At 39.9% G+C, this 15,225-nt stretch overlaps 1 pseudogene; it reads right to left on the bottom strand.

The window, feature by feature from the left end:
- LOC139615097 (proprotein convertase subtilisin/kexin type 6-like) overlaps nucleotides 1-13,841 on the bottom strand; it is a 33,300-nt pseudogene extending 19,459 nt beyond the window's left edge.
- Nucleotides 13,842-15,225: the final 1,384 nt, after the last annotated feature.

Genomic DNA, 15,225 nt, shown 5'->3' with positions numbered 1-15,225 from the left:
GTTACAGTTAAACTTTCATATCATATGACTTACTGTGCTGTAAATCGATCCTACTTAGTTTTCCCCACCGCTACAACAACAGTTAACTGTATTGGGTCTGAGTGAAGAGATGCCATGCACTGATGGTTGGCGTGACTGAAATAATCACTAACTAATCGACTAATTGAAAAATCATTCAACAGATTAGTTGACTACCAAAATAATCGTTAGTTGCAGCCCTAGAAAATAATGAGAAGTGTCCAAACCTCTGCAGCTGAAACCAAAACAACTGCATCTGATAGATGGATAGATAACACTGGGCCTTTAATAAGAGGCCGGTGTGGGCTTCATTTAGTTGGACCTGCTGTGTGCATTTTTGTGTGCTGGGATCTTGTCCCAAATGGAGAGATGAGGTTGATCTCCAGGTCCCCTCGTCGCGGGTGGGCTATCAGAACCTTGACCACCACGTGCTCCAGGTAGTCCACGAGCTGCTCAGGTTCTTCTGAGCACCCAGAGGTGGTGATGCTGCTGTTCAGGCTCTGGCCAGCATGGATGTACCTGGAAGCACCATAAACATTATGAAATTACATTGAATAGATTCATAAAAACGATTCATTAAACATTTTTATCTGTTCATTGTGAACAACAGATAAATGTGGTATTTTTAACAACACACAGATACTCCAGGCCACACACACACAAAGCCCCTGTTAGATTTCCCTTTGCCTGGAGATAAAGTGAACTGATGGCTGTGCTTATCTCTGGAAATATTTTGTGTCTCTATCATGTTACTTTCATGATTTAATGTGTTTTCTCCAACCCACTCTCACATCACTTCATGTCCAGATACACAAAATGTTGTCTACTTATTTCATGTACGTACACAACAATTGTCCTTTTTTTAATGAGAGTCAGCCTGAATTTAAGTTTGTGAAATAGTAAAGACATTTAATGTTGGTTGCCACGAAACAATGATCTATGTCTACACTGCCTGAAGTAAATACAAGAAGTGGTAGCAACTCAGTGATTTATTACGTTGAGTCAGAGTCCCTACCAGAAGTGTGTGCATCCTAGTTTAAACCACTCACCAAAATGAAAAGAAAAAAGGCCTGCTGTTTCTTTGTATGGACAGTACAATACAGAGAGGTGGTCTACCACTGGCCATCAAATGGTCATCACACGTCCTCAGTTTTTGTCTCTGCTCATGTCCAGCCGGTTGAGTTTCAGTCCTGTGAGCCACTCACTGCGGTTCACCTCACCTGGTGTGTCGCTCAGGCCTCTGACTGCAGGTGTGCTGAGGAGGAACAGGCCTCCACTTCGTAGCCTCCAGCACCATGGCCTCTGCATCCACCAGACCAAAACCATACAGGTGGCTGACTGATGGCAAGACACAGAGCAATGTGAGGAGAGAGTACCACACCTCTGTAATTATCTAAGGCTTTAGTACAGTTACAGTTTCAACAGTTTCATACTTAAGGTATTCAAGTGTTTCAAGTATAAAACAGTGGATGTACTATGTTAGTATTAGAAGTAGAATGCAGTGTGCCTCTGTATCCAGCAGCATTGGTCTTCCAGTCATCATCTTTCAGGTGGACGGGTTGAAACGTCTTCACCAGAAGATGCTGCACATCCCTCCACGTCAGCAAAAGGCTGCAGAAACAAACACACAGCTCAGCTCATTCCATCTCTGTTAGCACTGTTTGGCTTTTAACTCAGTTCAGTTTCTGAGGAGAAACTGGGGGAACATTAAACCTCAATATTGATGCCAACTGTATAACAACAATAGAAGGTTGTTATTCATGTTGCTTTTTGTGGAGGTTTACACTGCAACACTAGCCCAGCTAGCATTAGCTTTGTTGTTAAGGGAAAGACCTTGTCCACATGTTTCAAAACTTATATTTACTCTGTTTAAAAAAAGTCAAACAAGCATGCTGGGCCAGTGGGTGGCAATAGTCTGGTTTGACTGGACCTGGTCTAAAACAGTAACCTCTAGTGGACTTTAAACTGTGGACAACAATGAACCATTGTTGTTGTTGTTGTTATTTAAAGTGCATGTGATAACACAAAGTAACAATAGTAATACACAAATTGATGTGTGATGTCATCATTTCCCAGTCATGTCTGTCATGTCCATTATAAGCACTATTTTAACTGTTTTAAAAATCTCTGTTTTGCTGACCTGAAACACTGTTTGTGTATGGATGTGAGGTCGAAACATGGAGGAAAAGCTCTGTCTCATTTTACATTGCCAGACAAGTTTGTCTTTTTGTTCAGAGCGATATCATCACATGCACACACAGACACAGGAGAGAAAAGTGAGCTGGGTTTAATTTTGACAGATAATAATGTAGCAATTTAGTCAATAAAAATGTAGATGAATTTTTCTTAAAAAGAAACCAATTAGTTGTTCATTTTAAGAGATCGGTGTTCTTTTCTCTTTTTCACATTTTCTATATTCTATGCATCTTGTATTTATTCTATTGTTTTTTATGTCTTATTCTTTAATAAGACAAAAGTAGTTCTTATCAGATTACTTAAACAATTGATGGAATAATAGGTACAATACTCAATTACTAAAATAATCGACAGCTGCAGCCTTAGTAATATGTAATATATAATATGTTCAACCAGCAACATGCTGCTTAAACTAATGCTTCAATATTAATAATATTCCTCTGTCCCTCTTTAGATAACAGAATCATAAATTAGGCTAAAAGCTACATTCCCGACTAGAAACCAGCAGTTTATTCTTCGCAGACACAGATCTGAGTAAAATTATAAAATCAACTTTCTAACTGCTCTGGAACTTATGTGATAGATCTGAGATGTAACATATAGATTTCATATGACCACACTCACCATTCTTCACACAAGGTAACAGACACTAGTGACATCCACAATGTCTTTACTGTTATTACTATTATAATCAAAGGACTACTGTGTAACCCACACTTATTTACTATTAGCTTTAGGAAACACTGATTGGGTTGTTTGATCAGTTAACCACTTATGTAATTACTTAAATTATACTTACTATAAAGTCTTGAAGGATGTAGGCCTAATATGAAATCCGTATTTGTAATGTTTTCTTTTCTAATGTTTTATTAGTGCCATTAGGTTTATATGTTGTGTCTGTTAATGTTTTATGATCATGGTGGAAGATGGGTGTGTGAGATATAGATAAACTCCAGTTTAAACAATTCAAAAGTTCTATAGAAAGTTACTCACTCCTCAAGTTGAAACAAAAGGAGAGGACAGGTAATGCCCCTCAAATGTGTGCAAAACCCCAGGGGATAAAACTGTTGTGAAAACTGTTGTAAAACTGGTGCCTCTCTCTTTGCACTTTATCATTTTTCCATGTGTTCTTTGTCTTTGCTCTAAGTTACTTTTCTTAGTCTACATGGGCAATCTTTTATTTTTATAAGCCAAGTCAAAACCATCTGAATCAAGCAGCAGAAGTGCCTCAGGCTATTTTTGTAACTTTTTAAATCAAAGCCTCAAGAGTGCTCCAGGAAGACAGTCTGTTGGCAGACTTCACCTAAAGCTACAACCACGGAGAGACACCTGCAGAACCGTCACCCTGGTAATGGACAATGCCTCCAGGAAGAGCCACCCATGCCATGAGGATTATGTTCTTTGATTTTTTAAAAGCATTTAACATTATCCAATAGGATGGGGATGGCTCCCTACTTCACGTCCCGGACTTGGGATTACCTCACAAGATGACCACAGGACGTCAGGCTGGGTAACTGTGTCTCAGGCACACTGGTGGGGAGCACTGTGTTCTCAGTTGCTGTTCAACCCTGTATACATTGGACTTTAAATACAACTCTTGCCACATCCAGATATACTTGGATGATACCGCTATTGTGGCATGTATCAGGAATGGGTAGGAAGGTTAACACCCCTGTACATCTGACAATGGCCTTCCGTGAATGGAGCGACAAGAACTGCCTTTTGAACACCTTGAAAACCAAAGAGATTGTCATTGACCTACACAGGTCTAAGCCCATTCTTCAGCCAGTCAACGTTCGAGGGAAGGACACTGAGGTGGCTCTTTTTCCTCAGGAAGCTCAGGTTCTTTGGCAAAACATGCAGCTGCAGATGTCAGTGATTGGTGGCAAGTGTCCTCTTTTATGCTGCAGTCTGCTGCGGCAGCCTGCCTGTCAGACAAAGAACACAAGGAGACTTGACAAGCTGGGTCTGTGCTTGGTAGGAGTCTGGACTCACTCAAGACATGACCAGTCAAGATCATCTTCGGTAATACCAATCACCCTCTCCACAGCATCCTTGCAGGCCAGAGAAGTAGCTACAGCAGCAGCCACCGTCTCATCATCACTGTCACTGCAGGACTGAGCTGTTCAAGAAATCCTTTGTGGCCACAGCCATCAGACCACCTCAGCCAAAGGTAATGGCTCATGACATGGACTTAAATCTAACTGCATACATTATTGAGTTGCTGGACTATTATTTGAATTTCCCCAAGGTATCAATGAGTATCAATGAAGTGTCCTTTATAGATATATATATCTGTAAAAAAGTGAGCGAGGCATTCATTTTTCCACAAGCTTCACTGTACTACTTGGTAGAAAACAGCAAAAGCTGTGGCAAAGTGCATTTACCTTTTAAAAAAGAATTCTCAAAATCAATGCAGAAGAGACTGAGATATTTTCACTTTTAGTCCCTGAAACGCTGCATCCTGCACTTCCTATAATACAACTTGCATCTTTCATTGAAACAGTCTTTAGAACTTCGTCCCCTCAGTTTATACGCAGCTATTATAAATTTGTACCCTCTAAGCCCAAGCTGAGATGCCAGGGTGATCCCTTTTGTCTTTTTTTTTTTTTTTTTTTTTTTAGATTTGATTAAGCTACAAAATACATTATACAACTGTTTTCACTGACTGAGTAGTACTCCATGAAATTAGCAAATTGAATCTTGAGTTAGAGTGCAGACTGGAAAACATTATAGCATGACTGACTACATTATTTTTCTGCTTAAATACATCTATCGCAACATTCATACTGCACATCCATAAATTCTTCTCACTCAGGTTCAGTCACTAATTCATTAAGGTGTCACCACCACCTTTTCAGTGAGTTCCAGAAATTAGAATGAATTAGTAAATAAAGCCTGCTCATCACTCAGGGACATGGTCAAAGTAGTTAAATTTTTAGATTTCAGAGACAGTGCAGCAGATATAGGATGCGTGCAGTAATAGCAACAGCCAAAATCATATCCATGGGGCATGACCTGCTTTTCACAGTGGAGCACAGTCAGAATTAAAAGCTATCTGCGCACACACACACACACTTCCCTGCCACTAATGGCTGGGTTGAATGTAGTGTCCACCTACACATTTCCTGACTCATTTATACTGTTGCTCCTAGAGAGTTGTATTGAGAGGTGCAGAGTGGAGGTGCAGACTATGTATGCCATGTTTAAGCGTGTGAGTCTGTCTATGTATGTGTGTGTGCACACCCTTTTGACATTAAAATGTAGGTGGCGGGCTGCCAACTCAGGCAGAAAACACAAAAAACCGAGGATGCAACAGATGTGGCATGCCAGTAATACTTCAGAAGCACATGGTAAAACAAGGGTTCAATGAAACGACAATGCTAGCTTGCCTAAATTCATGGAGAGGTGGCAGGTATGAGTATTTTCACTGGTCTTCAGAAAAATTAAAAATGGTAAACCTTAGAGGCACCTCCTGCAGATTGACAGCAATGACTAGCTGCAGAGATTTGGATGTTCCACAGTGATAAGCCTGCCTGCCATGTCTGCCACCCCCCTCTGCAGATTGCCACAACACCACTTCTCACTGAAGGAGCAGGTGGCAGCATATGGAGTACAAGCAGGGGCTGTGGTTGTGAATGCAGCTCTCACCATCAGTAACACAGAGAAAAGGCTATCACAGACTATCAAACTCGCCCAAACCAAGCCTGACCAAGCATGCTGTTTATCAAGCACAGCTACTGTCCTAAAAGGACTTATTGAAATTCGAGGATATCATGAAGCTCATCAATGACCTTAGCAAAGCCAGGCTCAATCTTATAGTCTGATCATCTCCAACATCCTGCTTCAACAGTCTGGCAGCACACCAGCATCCCCTCCATGACCCAACGGTATCCTGTTAGAAATATAGCCACAGCTGATTTCATATACAGATCCTTGCCAGCATTGGAGACAAGACAGATGTGGCCCTGATCACAACATATATGAGCTCCCACTTTGTGTATGTGTATCATATTTTCCAATTTAATCTGATTTAATATTTTGAGATATGTATTGCTTAATGTAAAGTTAAAATATAATATGGAATATGCATAATATGCTTGTATGTAATGATACTGTGGTAAATATAGAACTGTTTTAATTTCATAAAAATCCACAAAAAATTACAATTCCATGACCACCTTTTGTTCCACAATAAAGAAAGATAAGAAATAACTTATAACTATATGGTAAAATTATAACTATGATCTAAACTGTCACAATTTTATCAATCCTGGCTGCCATTATATTGTAGTGTGAATGCCTAACCCTTAATTCATCATCATTCCAGAACGTCCTGTTTTTTTTCTACAACTGTCCTGTTTTTTTTTTTTTACAACAGTTCTTACAACTGTCGTAAGACTATTGTAAGAAAATTGGGCCTGTGTAGGACTCTGGTTGGTGATATTTTCTGTGGAATCATCACTAGTTGCACCTTTCACAGTAGTCGTGTCATTGCTAGTATAAAATATTTACTGTTTTGTTATACATTTACCTACAGTCCCTCTGAAAATTCCGCATGAAGTAGCAACAAAACAGAAGCCAAGAACAGCTATGTTCAAACAAAAAAGCCAGTCTGTCACAAAGGCACTGTTTGTTTTGTTATATTCCCGTTGTACGTCCAGAGGTGAGGGAGGTAACAATAAATGAAATACATAAAACCGGGCAAAACAAAAGGATCAGGAAAACAGATTCAGGGGGAATATTAGGGAATTTATTAATAATTACAGAATAAAATGAAAACCAACAGTGGAACACTGGAACAAAAGAAACAGAACTAATCCAAACACCAACACTTGTCCAACACCATAAATTAAAAATTGGCTCTGTCATGACCAAGCAGCTGTGGAGAATCCCACAGCACCAAAATGGCCCAATCTGGGCCCAACCAGGCCTCCCCGCTTCTCCTTTGTACTCCAGCTAGGTAATCAAGAACCGCTTTGCTAATTAACCTGCTGGAGGAAAAGGGAAGGGCAGAGGACACACAGACACACACACACACACACAACACACAACACTCCGGCACGTAATAATATGAACAATTACAAAGCTATGAATCAAATTTCTGCTAACCTCACAAAGGACAACAACAACACCTCTAACCACAGTAACTTTAGACATCAAAGATGTTTAAAATACATAGATACAAAATAAATGGAACAAGAATTTATTTCAGCTAAAAAAAACTAAATAAACATGTTTTCAGTTTTTGTTGAGGGAAACTAGTCTGATTTGGCCTCCCATGTCTGGTGCGATGGTGATTGAGTGATATCAGCTTGTCAAGGTGGACTCTGCCTGTTTACACCTACCCCTTAATTTCTCATTTCACCACATATCTCTTTATACTTTGCTTAGCTCTTGTGGCTGTACATTTAAGTTGTCTATACATGCATCCACGCTGTGACAAGACAAATCCGGAAAAATAAATATTCTTCTAATTCCGATGTTGATTTAAATGGTTTGTACCAGGGTGACACGGTGGTGCAGTGGTTACCGCTGTCGCCTCACAGCAAGAACATTCTGGCCTCAACCTTTCTGTGTGGAGTTTGCATGTTCTCCCTGTGTCTGCATGGTTTCCCTCTGGGTACTCTGGCTTCCTCCCACAGTCCAAAGATTAGGTTGACTGACTCTAAATTGCCTGTAGATGTGAATGTGAGTGTGAATGGTTGTTTGTCTCTATATGTCAGCCCTATGATAGACTGGTGACCTGTCCAGGTTGTACCCCGCCCTCGCCAAATGTCAGCTGGGATTGGTTCCAGTGGTATAAATAATGGATGGACAGATGGTTTGTACCAGCTGTAACATGTCTGTACTGACATCAAGTCATAAAAATAAAACTATTTTTGTGGTGGAGTGTGGAAGATCAATTCAGTGCATCTGGTAAACATCCTTTTCATAAAGATGCCCAACAGTAAAAATGCCCCTGTCAGTGTTGTAGTATGTTGCCCCATACTGCCAAGAACAGTCCTAGTCCTTCCATTTTTCAATACATCTGCAACCAATACTGTCAGGCTTTAATATTTTAATCTTTTTTGTCACAGAGTCACTGTTATTATGCATTTTAATCCAATCAGTAACGTAGCGTAGTTGTGAAGCCAGCTGGTAAAGCTGGTAAAGCCTAACATCGGGAACTAGGAACCAAGAATAGACCCTCTTTCCTGTGGTTTCATAAGTCTGGTCAGACTCATACAAGGTTTTTCCATTCCAAATAAATGTACAAAACCGACTGTTTATTTCTTTAATTACTTTTCCTGGGAGTAAGATTGGGAGCATCTGAAATACATAAAGTTTAAGAACATTGAAACAGGGGTCCACCTCCTGATGTAAGGAAGTCCACCTTTTCAAGGTTCTGACATATATGTTTAAGCAATGGTGTGGGCTTAGCTCCATATAACTGATGAAGCAATGGTGTTATCACTATTCCCAAGTATGGATAACCCTGCGGTGTCCACCTGAATGGGCAAATTAATGGTCTCCACCTCAGCCTCCACCAAATGGCTTCGACAGCCATTGCAAATAATAGTAAATAAATAATAAATTTGCTTATTACACTTGCAGCTGCTGGAGCATGGTGATAGTGAGAACATGGGGACAGTCCAGCCAGAGGAAGAGGAGAGAGAGGAGGAGAGTGTGAATGAGACTATATGACTATACATATGACTATATTTTTATACATGATAAAAATAGCTGAGATTATACTAGTAATCTTATATGTTCAGACATACTTTATTAATGACTAAACTTGAAGTAAATACAAGTGCACACCCTCCCCTTTAGGAAAACTGGGTCTGGGTTTTCTACCCTGTTGCCTTCATACCTGACACATCAATGTAGAAATATACATGCAGAAATATTAATAATAGTAATATTTCATATTGAAGTCATTTGCCATTTACCAGCTGAATACATGTTTATTAGAAAACCATTTATTAAAGAAACAGTAATCATTAAAACAAATGTTATCAGATTAAAAAAATTAACAACTCTGTGGCAGTTATGAGATTTCAGGTCAATTCCAGACAATTAAAAAATGAACAATCTCTGGCTAGTGCACCTTGTAGCCTGGAAAATCTGAAAGTAGGTTATCTTTTCACAGATTCCCAGATTGTCCTATCAGGAAACAGCCTCAAACACAAAAAGGTAACTGCATTACTACTCTTAAAATGTATTAATTTATGGTATTTAACTTTCTTGGATTTAGGACTATGGGAAGTTGATTATTCACAAAGGAATATGCACAATAAAACCATTCAATCGGAAACTGAAGCAAGAGGATCATTTGAGACATTTTGTGAATAGTGGAAGAGCCAAAATCATCATAACATATTTTATTATTGTTGATACATGATACATGTTGACTAATTTTTCATTGTTGCCAATGTTTAGTATAGCATATAATAAATAAATAACAGTGCTGTCCAAAAGAACAGTCCATGTGAACTAAGAAAATGTGATTGTGTGACACAATTTGTAAACAGACAGCCTTGTGGGTGAAGAACAGCTGCTAATAGAAAACATTTGAAAAAAGATACAAAGATATTCCAGTGTGGACTTTCACATTAGATACCATGTTTTTTGTTTTTTGTTTAAAATGTACTACCTGAAAGTACATAGTGTGTGTGTTTGTTTGTGTGTGCGTGTGCATGTGTGTGTGCAAAATATGTCTATTTGCATGTATGTATATGCATGATAGTATGATAGTATGCATGTAGGTGCAAGTGAAGTATTCAGTTTTGGCCTAGATGGCTTCTCATAAAAGATAGCTCCTGTATTTATTAATGTTTATTCACAGATTGACACATTGCTCATCAGAGAAATATGGGATCCATACCTTGCACACTACATACCTGTTTCTGGGGACAGGATTGCTACAAGGTGATACTGTCTGGACAAAAAAAATTGAAAACAAGACATTAGTTCAAGGATGTCTCTTCTTGTAAAACTTGAAAAAGCGAAAGAAAAATAAGGACATCTACAGAAAGCCAAGATAAAGAATCTGAACAGGAACCTTGGCCTGCAAAAAAAAAACAACAAAAAACAACATATGACATCATGAAGAGTTTGAGAAAATTTGAGTTAGATGCATCCATAATGGAAAACAAGTTAGTAAGTATTTTGGTGGGTGCACCAGATTCTGATGAGAAGGACCAGGAAAAGCCAGTTAGAGTGAATGAATCACAAATATAACCATCTGGTACAGCTGAAGAAGCTTAGGTTCACATTCAGTTATTCTTGATGTTGTTGATCTTAGCTCCCAGTCTTATGATTCAGAGGTGTTCATAGGTGTATCAAATGGAGGACAGCTGGATGACACTGTCCTAGTTTTTCTTTCCACAGAAGATATCAAAGTTGCCCTTTCCACATCCTCTCGTCTCAGTAGATTGTGTTGACCATGCTGTCCATTCAATCGCACATTATGACCCTTTCTCAGAGATCCAGCTGAATGATGCTGTTCCAGTTTTCACTCCAACAAAGGAAGTCATCAGTGGTGCCCTCTCCATTCCTGTCTCAGGACCATGACCATGTTCAACATACTAAAAATAAATCTGTCAGTTCAAAGATTAGTCAATTTTTAAGTGCCTTACAAAGTTTAGTTTTATTAATGACAAGGGTAGATGCAGATGGTGTGGTCAGGGATGCCCTTGTTGCTTTTTGGGCAGAATTCTTGGATTCTGTAAAGTGGCAGAAATGCGGGTGCCATCCCTAACACCAAAATGGCAGGAGGAGGAGCCCACAGGAGCCAAGCCAAGAAGAATATTGGGATTTCTGCACATTGCCCAGCATCTACCACAGCACTGATACTTGGAGACACGGTTTGAATCTTTGCTGTGTGGAAGAGAGCTCATAATCACTGCTTTGCAGTAAGATCGTGATAGTGATGGTCAGATCTATTAGATTGTCTGGAAGTGAAAGTTGTTCGATCACGAGATAACCTGAGGGCAGACCCCCTTCAAGTAGCACACAAACAAATAATACAGCAACCAAAATGCATGATAACATGTCAGCAGTTGCAGAACAACTCCTGACATACAGGTCAGGTACACAGAAAAAAACTACTTGCAGGAAAGTCTGGAAGCTGACTGAACCAAGTACAGTGACTCCAGCTGAAAGACAAGCCCTCTGATTTTTACAGCAGTACATACGGATTTGATGAGGTGGGTCTCAGACTGCTGCTGAGACTTGAATAAAATCATATTTACAGCTTTGGAGGGACTGGACCGTCGACCAGTTGCACACACCTGTGAATCGATTTTGGAGTTACCCTGTACATATAATTCCTAGCCAGACCTATGTGTGGAGATCAAGAATGAACTGACCAGTAACTAATACACTGTGGATATTGTGTAGTGAGAGAATACGCACTGTCCATATTGACATTCTGAATGTAACTTAACTGCACTCTTTCATATTTTAAACCTCAAGCAGATGTAGACTAGAGAAATGTTCTGTGGTTGCACCTGGATCTTCATACCAGTAACTTCTAGAAGTCACAGAGTTGACAGCTATGTAACACGCCATGAGGCAAAAAAAAAAAAGAAGAAGAAGAGGAGTTAAAAAAAGAAGAGAATCTTTTTTTTACAGTTTGCCATGCAGCTTTGTTCAAATTATTAACAGATTTTTAAAATGAAATTTGAAAATGAATATTGCCTGCCACAGAAACAATTACCATAAGATTTAAAAAAACTATTGTTTTTATACATCAGAAAATTAATATCTGAGAAATGTAAACAAGCAACTGGCTTCTGGTAATGTTATGGCAAATTAAGAGGCAATAAATAATAAAATAATTGTTTACTCTCGGTGTAGTTTTCACTAGACCCCTCCCTTGCAGTTTGCACATTCCCGAAACAGGTCACCAGACAATGCCATAGCCACCACCCTCCCACCTGGACAAGAAGGACACATACATCGAATACTGTTCATAGACTTCAGCATTCAACACAAATATTCCTCAGCTGAGTCTGCTGGGCCTGAACACCTCCCCTGCAACTGGATCCTGGACCTCCTGAGTGGGAAACCTCAGTCAATCTGGGAGCAGCATCACCACTTCACACTGAGCACTTGGTTATTTGGTTACTTGCTGACTGTGTCAGTGTTTCACTGAACCAGAACAGTTAAGTGGGCAGAACATCCAGAACAACGAACCAGGTGACACTCAAATACTCCAGAGAGCTGAAGAAAAGAGTGTAGGTGACAACTTTTGTGACATCTTTCATCATTATTACCATGTTGATCAATTGTGTAAATAAAAATACAGCTTTAAGAAATTGACAAGAATTCAGCTCCCTCAGAAAAGAGCTTCTTAATGGTTCGAGCAGTCCAGTTCCACATGTGCTTTGTGTTGCACAGGGCCTCCCTCTTCAACACAATACAGTGATATCCAGAGAGAGACATCCTGCAGTACTAAGCAGAAAAACATCTCTGAGGACACACACTCTAAGGAAAGACAATGATAATTACTTACCTAAAGACTTATTACGCCTACTTAATTGTGCTTCCCACTTAAAACCCAGGGCAAGAGAATACAAAAGGAGCATATATGAAAAATTCGTCTTACATCTCATTAGGATTGCCTTGTCTTGTTCTCCCAGTTTTCTCAACTGTTTTTACATTTCCTGTCCTCCAAACAGCCACATGTTCTTTCATCAAATATTCTCCTAAACCAATAGCCACACATCCTACACACAGATAATCATGTGTATAATCTTGAGATGATATTGTAATTCTTGGAGCTTATCAGCGTGACATGTTTTGCATCTGTATACTGCCACTGTGTGCAGAACATGATTTCAAAACTGCTGAAATGGAATTAAGCAGGAAACCCTTTGGTAAAAGCGGTACAAATCATTCATAGCATTTCATACCACAGTGAAGACTGTTGGCACATGGTGGCCTCATGCTACGTAGGTGTCATGATGTGCATACTCTCCATTCATTATAGCCTGTGAAGCCATATGGCTTAGTGATAACATTTTGGTTGTCACTACATCTGGTTTGAATCTCTCTGCCTGTTCTGGGGAATGAAACAGATCCTGCATCCTCATGAGTTACGCAGTGAGTCTCATTCAGCAGTTGCAGCCAATTTACTAACTAATCTGTGCCCCTGTAAGCATTTTGCTGTCTTTGCGTGGGGGCTTTGTCTCAGAAATGCCTGCTGTATTTAAACCTGTGTGCTGTTGCATTGGCTTTACTTGAGTTTCTGCCAGTCATAAGTAATGTCCTCAGCCAAGCTGACAGAAAAACAGAAAAAGACAGTTTGGACAAACTAGGATTATCCAGTCCGAGTTTTATAATATCATCTGACAAATTCACCAAACACAATGTAAAGACATACACTGTGCTGTGATTTTGGCTGTATTTACATATAAAATGATCGCTCACCTACCCTCACTTATGGTCATGAGCTCTGGGTAGTGCCTGCTGTAAGAATGTGATTGCAGATACAAGTGGCTGAAATGGGTTTCCTCCTTAGGGTGACTGGGCTCAGCCTTGGAGACAGGGTGAGGAGCACAGACATATGGAGGGAGCTGTGAGTAGAGTCGCTGCTCCTTCACTTCAAAAGGAGCCAGCTGAGGTGGTTCAGGCATCTGGTAAGGATGCCTCCTGGGCACCTCCCTTTGGAGGTTTTCCAAACATGTCCAACTGGGAGGAGGCCCCAGGATGGACCCAGAACTCACAGGAGGGATTATATATCCCATATGGCCTGGGAACACCTTCACCTGCGGGAGCAGGAGGAGCTGGAAAGCGTTGCTGGAGAGAGGGATGTCTGGAATTCCCTGCTTAACCTGCTGCCACCGCAAACTGACCCGGATAAGTGGAAGAAAATTGATAGATAGACGGATGATCGCTCAGACAAGAAAGTTAGAAGTGACAGATTATCTTTCTTATTTTGTCTCTCACCCAGCTCTGGATCCACAATAGCCAACAGCCTCCAGAACATAGAAGCAGGTCTTCATTTCTAACCTCTGTTTGATATATAGAATTATTCATAGGTATTTTAGCTTGAAGCCTTGTTTCCAGTTGTCTTGTTAAAGTTTCTACATTACGTTACATTTCCTGTAAAATTAAATGCCCCGTAGCCTTTCAGTGGGCAGAAACCATTTTCTTAACAGGGCTTTTATTGCTGTGCTAATAAAGTCTAATTTCCAGTTGCTGGTGTTTCTGTTGTTCGCATGCTATTCAGATCTGCTAGTTTCTTTATCAGTTACCAATGGCTTCTCTCCCTCCCTCCCTCTCTCCTGCTGTCTCTTGTTCAGTGTGTCCTATGTTTAGTGTGTGCATGTTTGTGTCTTCTGCTAGTCCTCTGCCTCTGATATAATGAAAGTTGTTTGTTTGCTGTTGGCCTGCATGGCCTAAACACACAGGCCAGCCAGATCCCACTGAACTCAGAGGTCAGCAGTAACACAGTCTAAGCCCAGTACTCATTGTGGAGAGATCTAGTACAAGATGATGTACTATGATGATCTCAATAAGCAGACAAAATGAAATGTGTAAGTGCTAAATAATAAATAAGGTAGAAAAGTCAAAATTCCCTGTGCCCTACCCCTCTCTCATTCATTTACTCCTTAAGCAGAAAGAAACTGTGTATAAACAACTGCAACTAAGAGATTTCTACGTGAAGGTATAAAATAAGGGGTTGCCAGATCCTGTCATACTGTTGGAGTCTGCCTTGTAGGACATATCCTTTCTATGTCCTGGTGAAATTTCATAGCCACCTATGACATGTAGGAACTGTTGTTTGTTTCCATGACATTAGTAACAGTTTTTTTTTTGGTGCTGTGATGAGGCAGTTGTTGGGCTGCAAGTTTTGATGCTTCAGATACTCCAAAAATAACAAGCAAAAGTTCTGCATTTAGCAGAGTGTTAGTAATTTCTGAGATATTTTTGAAGACATCAATTATTTTAAATTGTATAAGGTCTGGCATTGTTGAACATTTGTGTATTTGTCTGGTTCCTTCTAACCATGTCGTT

The sequence above is a fragment of the Trachinotus anak genome, unplaced genomic scaffold, assembly GCF_046630095.1.
Source record: "Trachinotus anak isolate AG129_WGS33_773 ecotype Australia unplaced genomic scaffold, CSIRO_AGI_Tana_v1 ptg000042l, whole genome shotgun sequence".
NCBI classification, from domain to species: Eukaryota; Metazoa; Chordata; class Actinopteri; order Carangiformes; family Carangidae; genus Trachinotus; species Trachinotus anak.
This window is presented reverse-complemented; position numbering and strand designations above follow the sequence as displayed.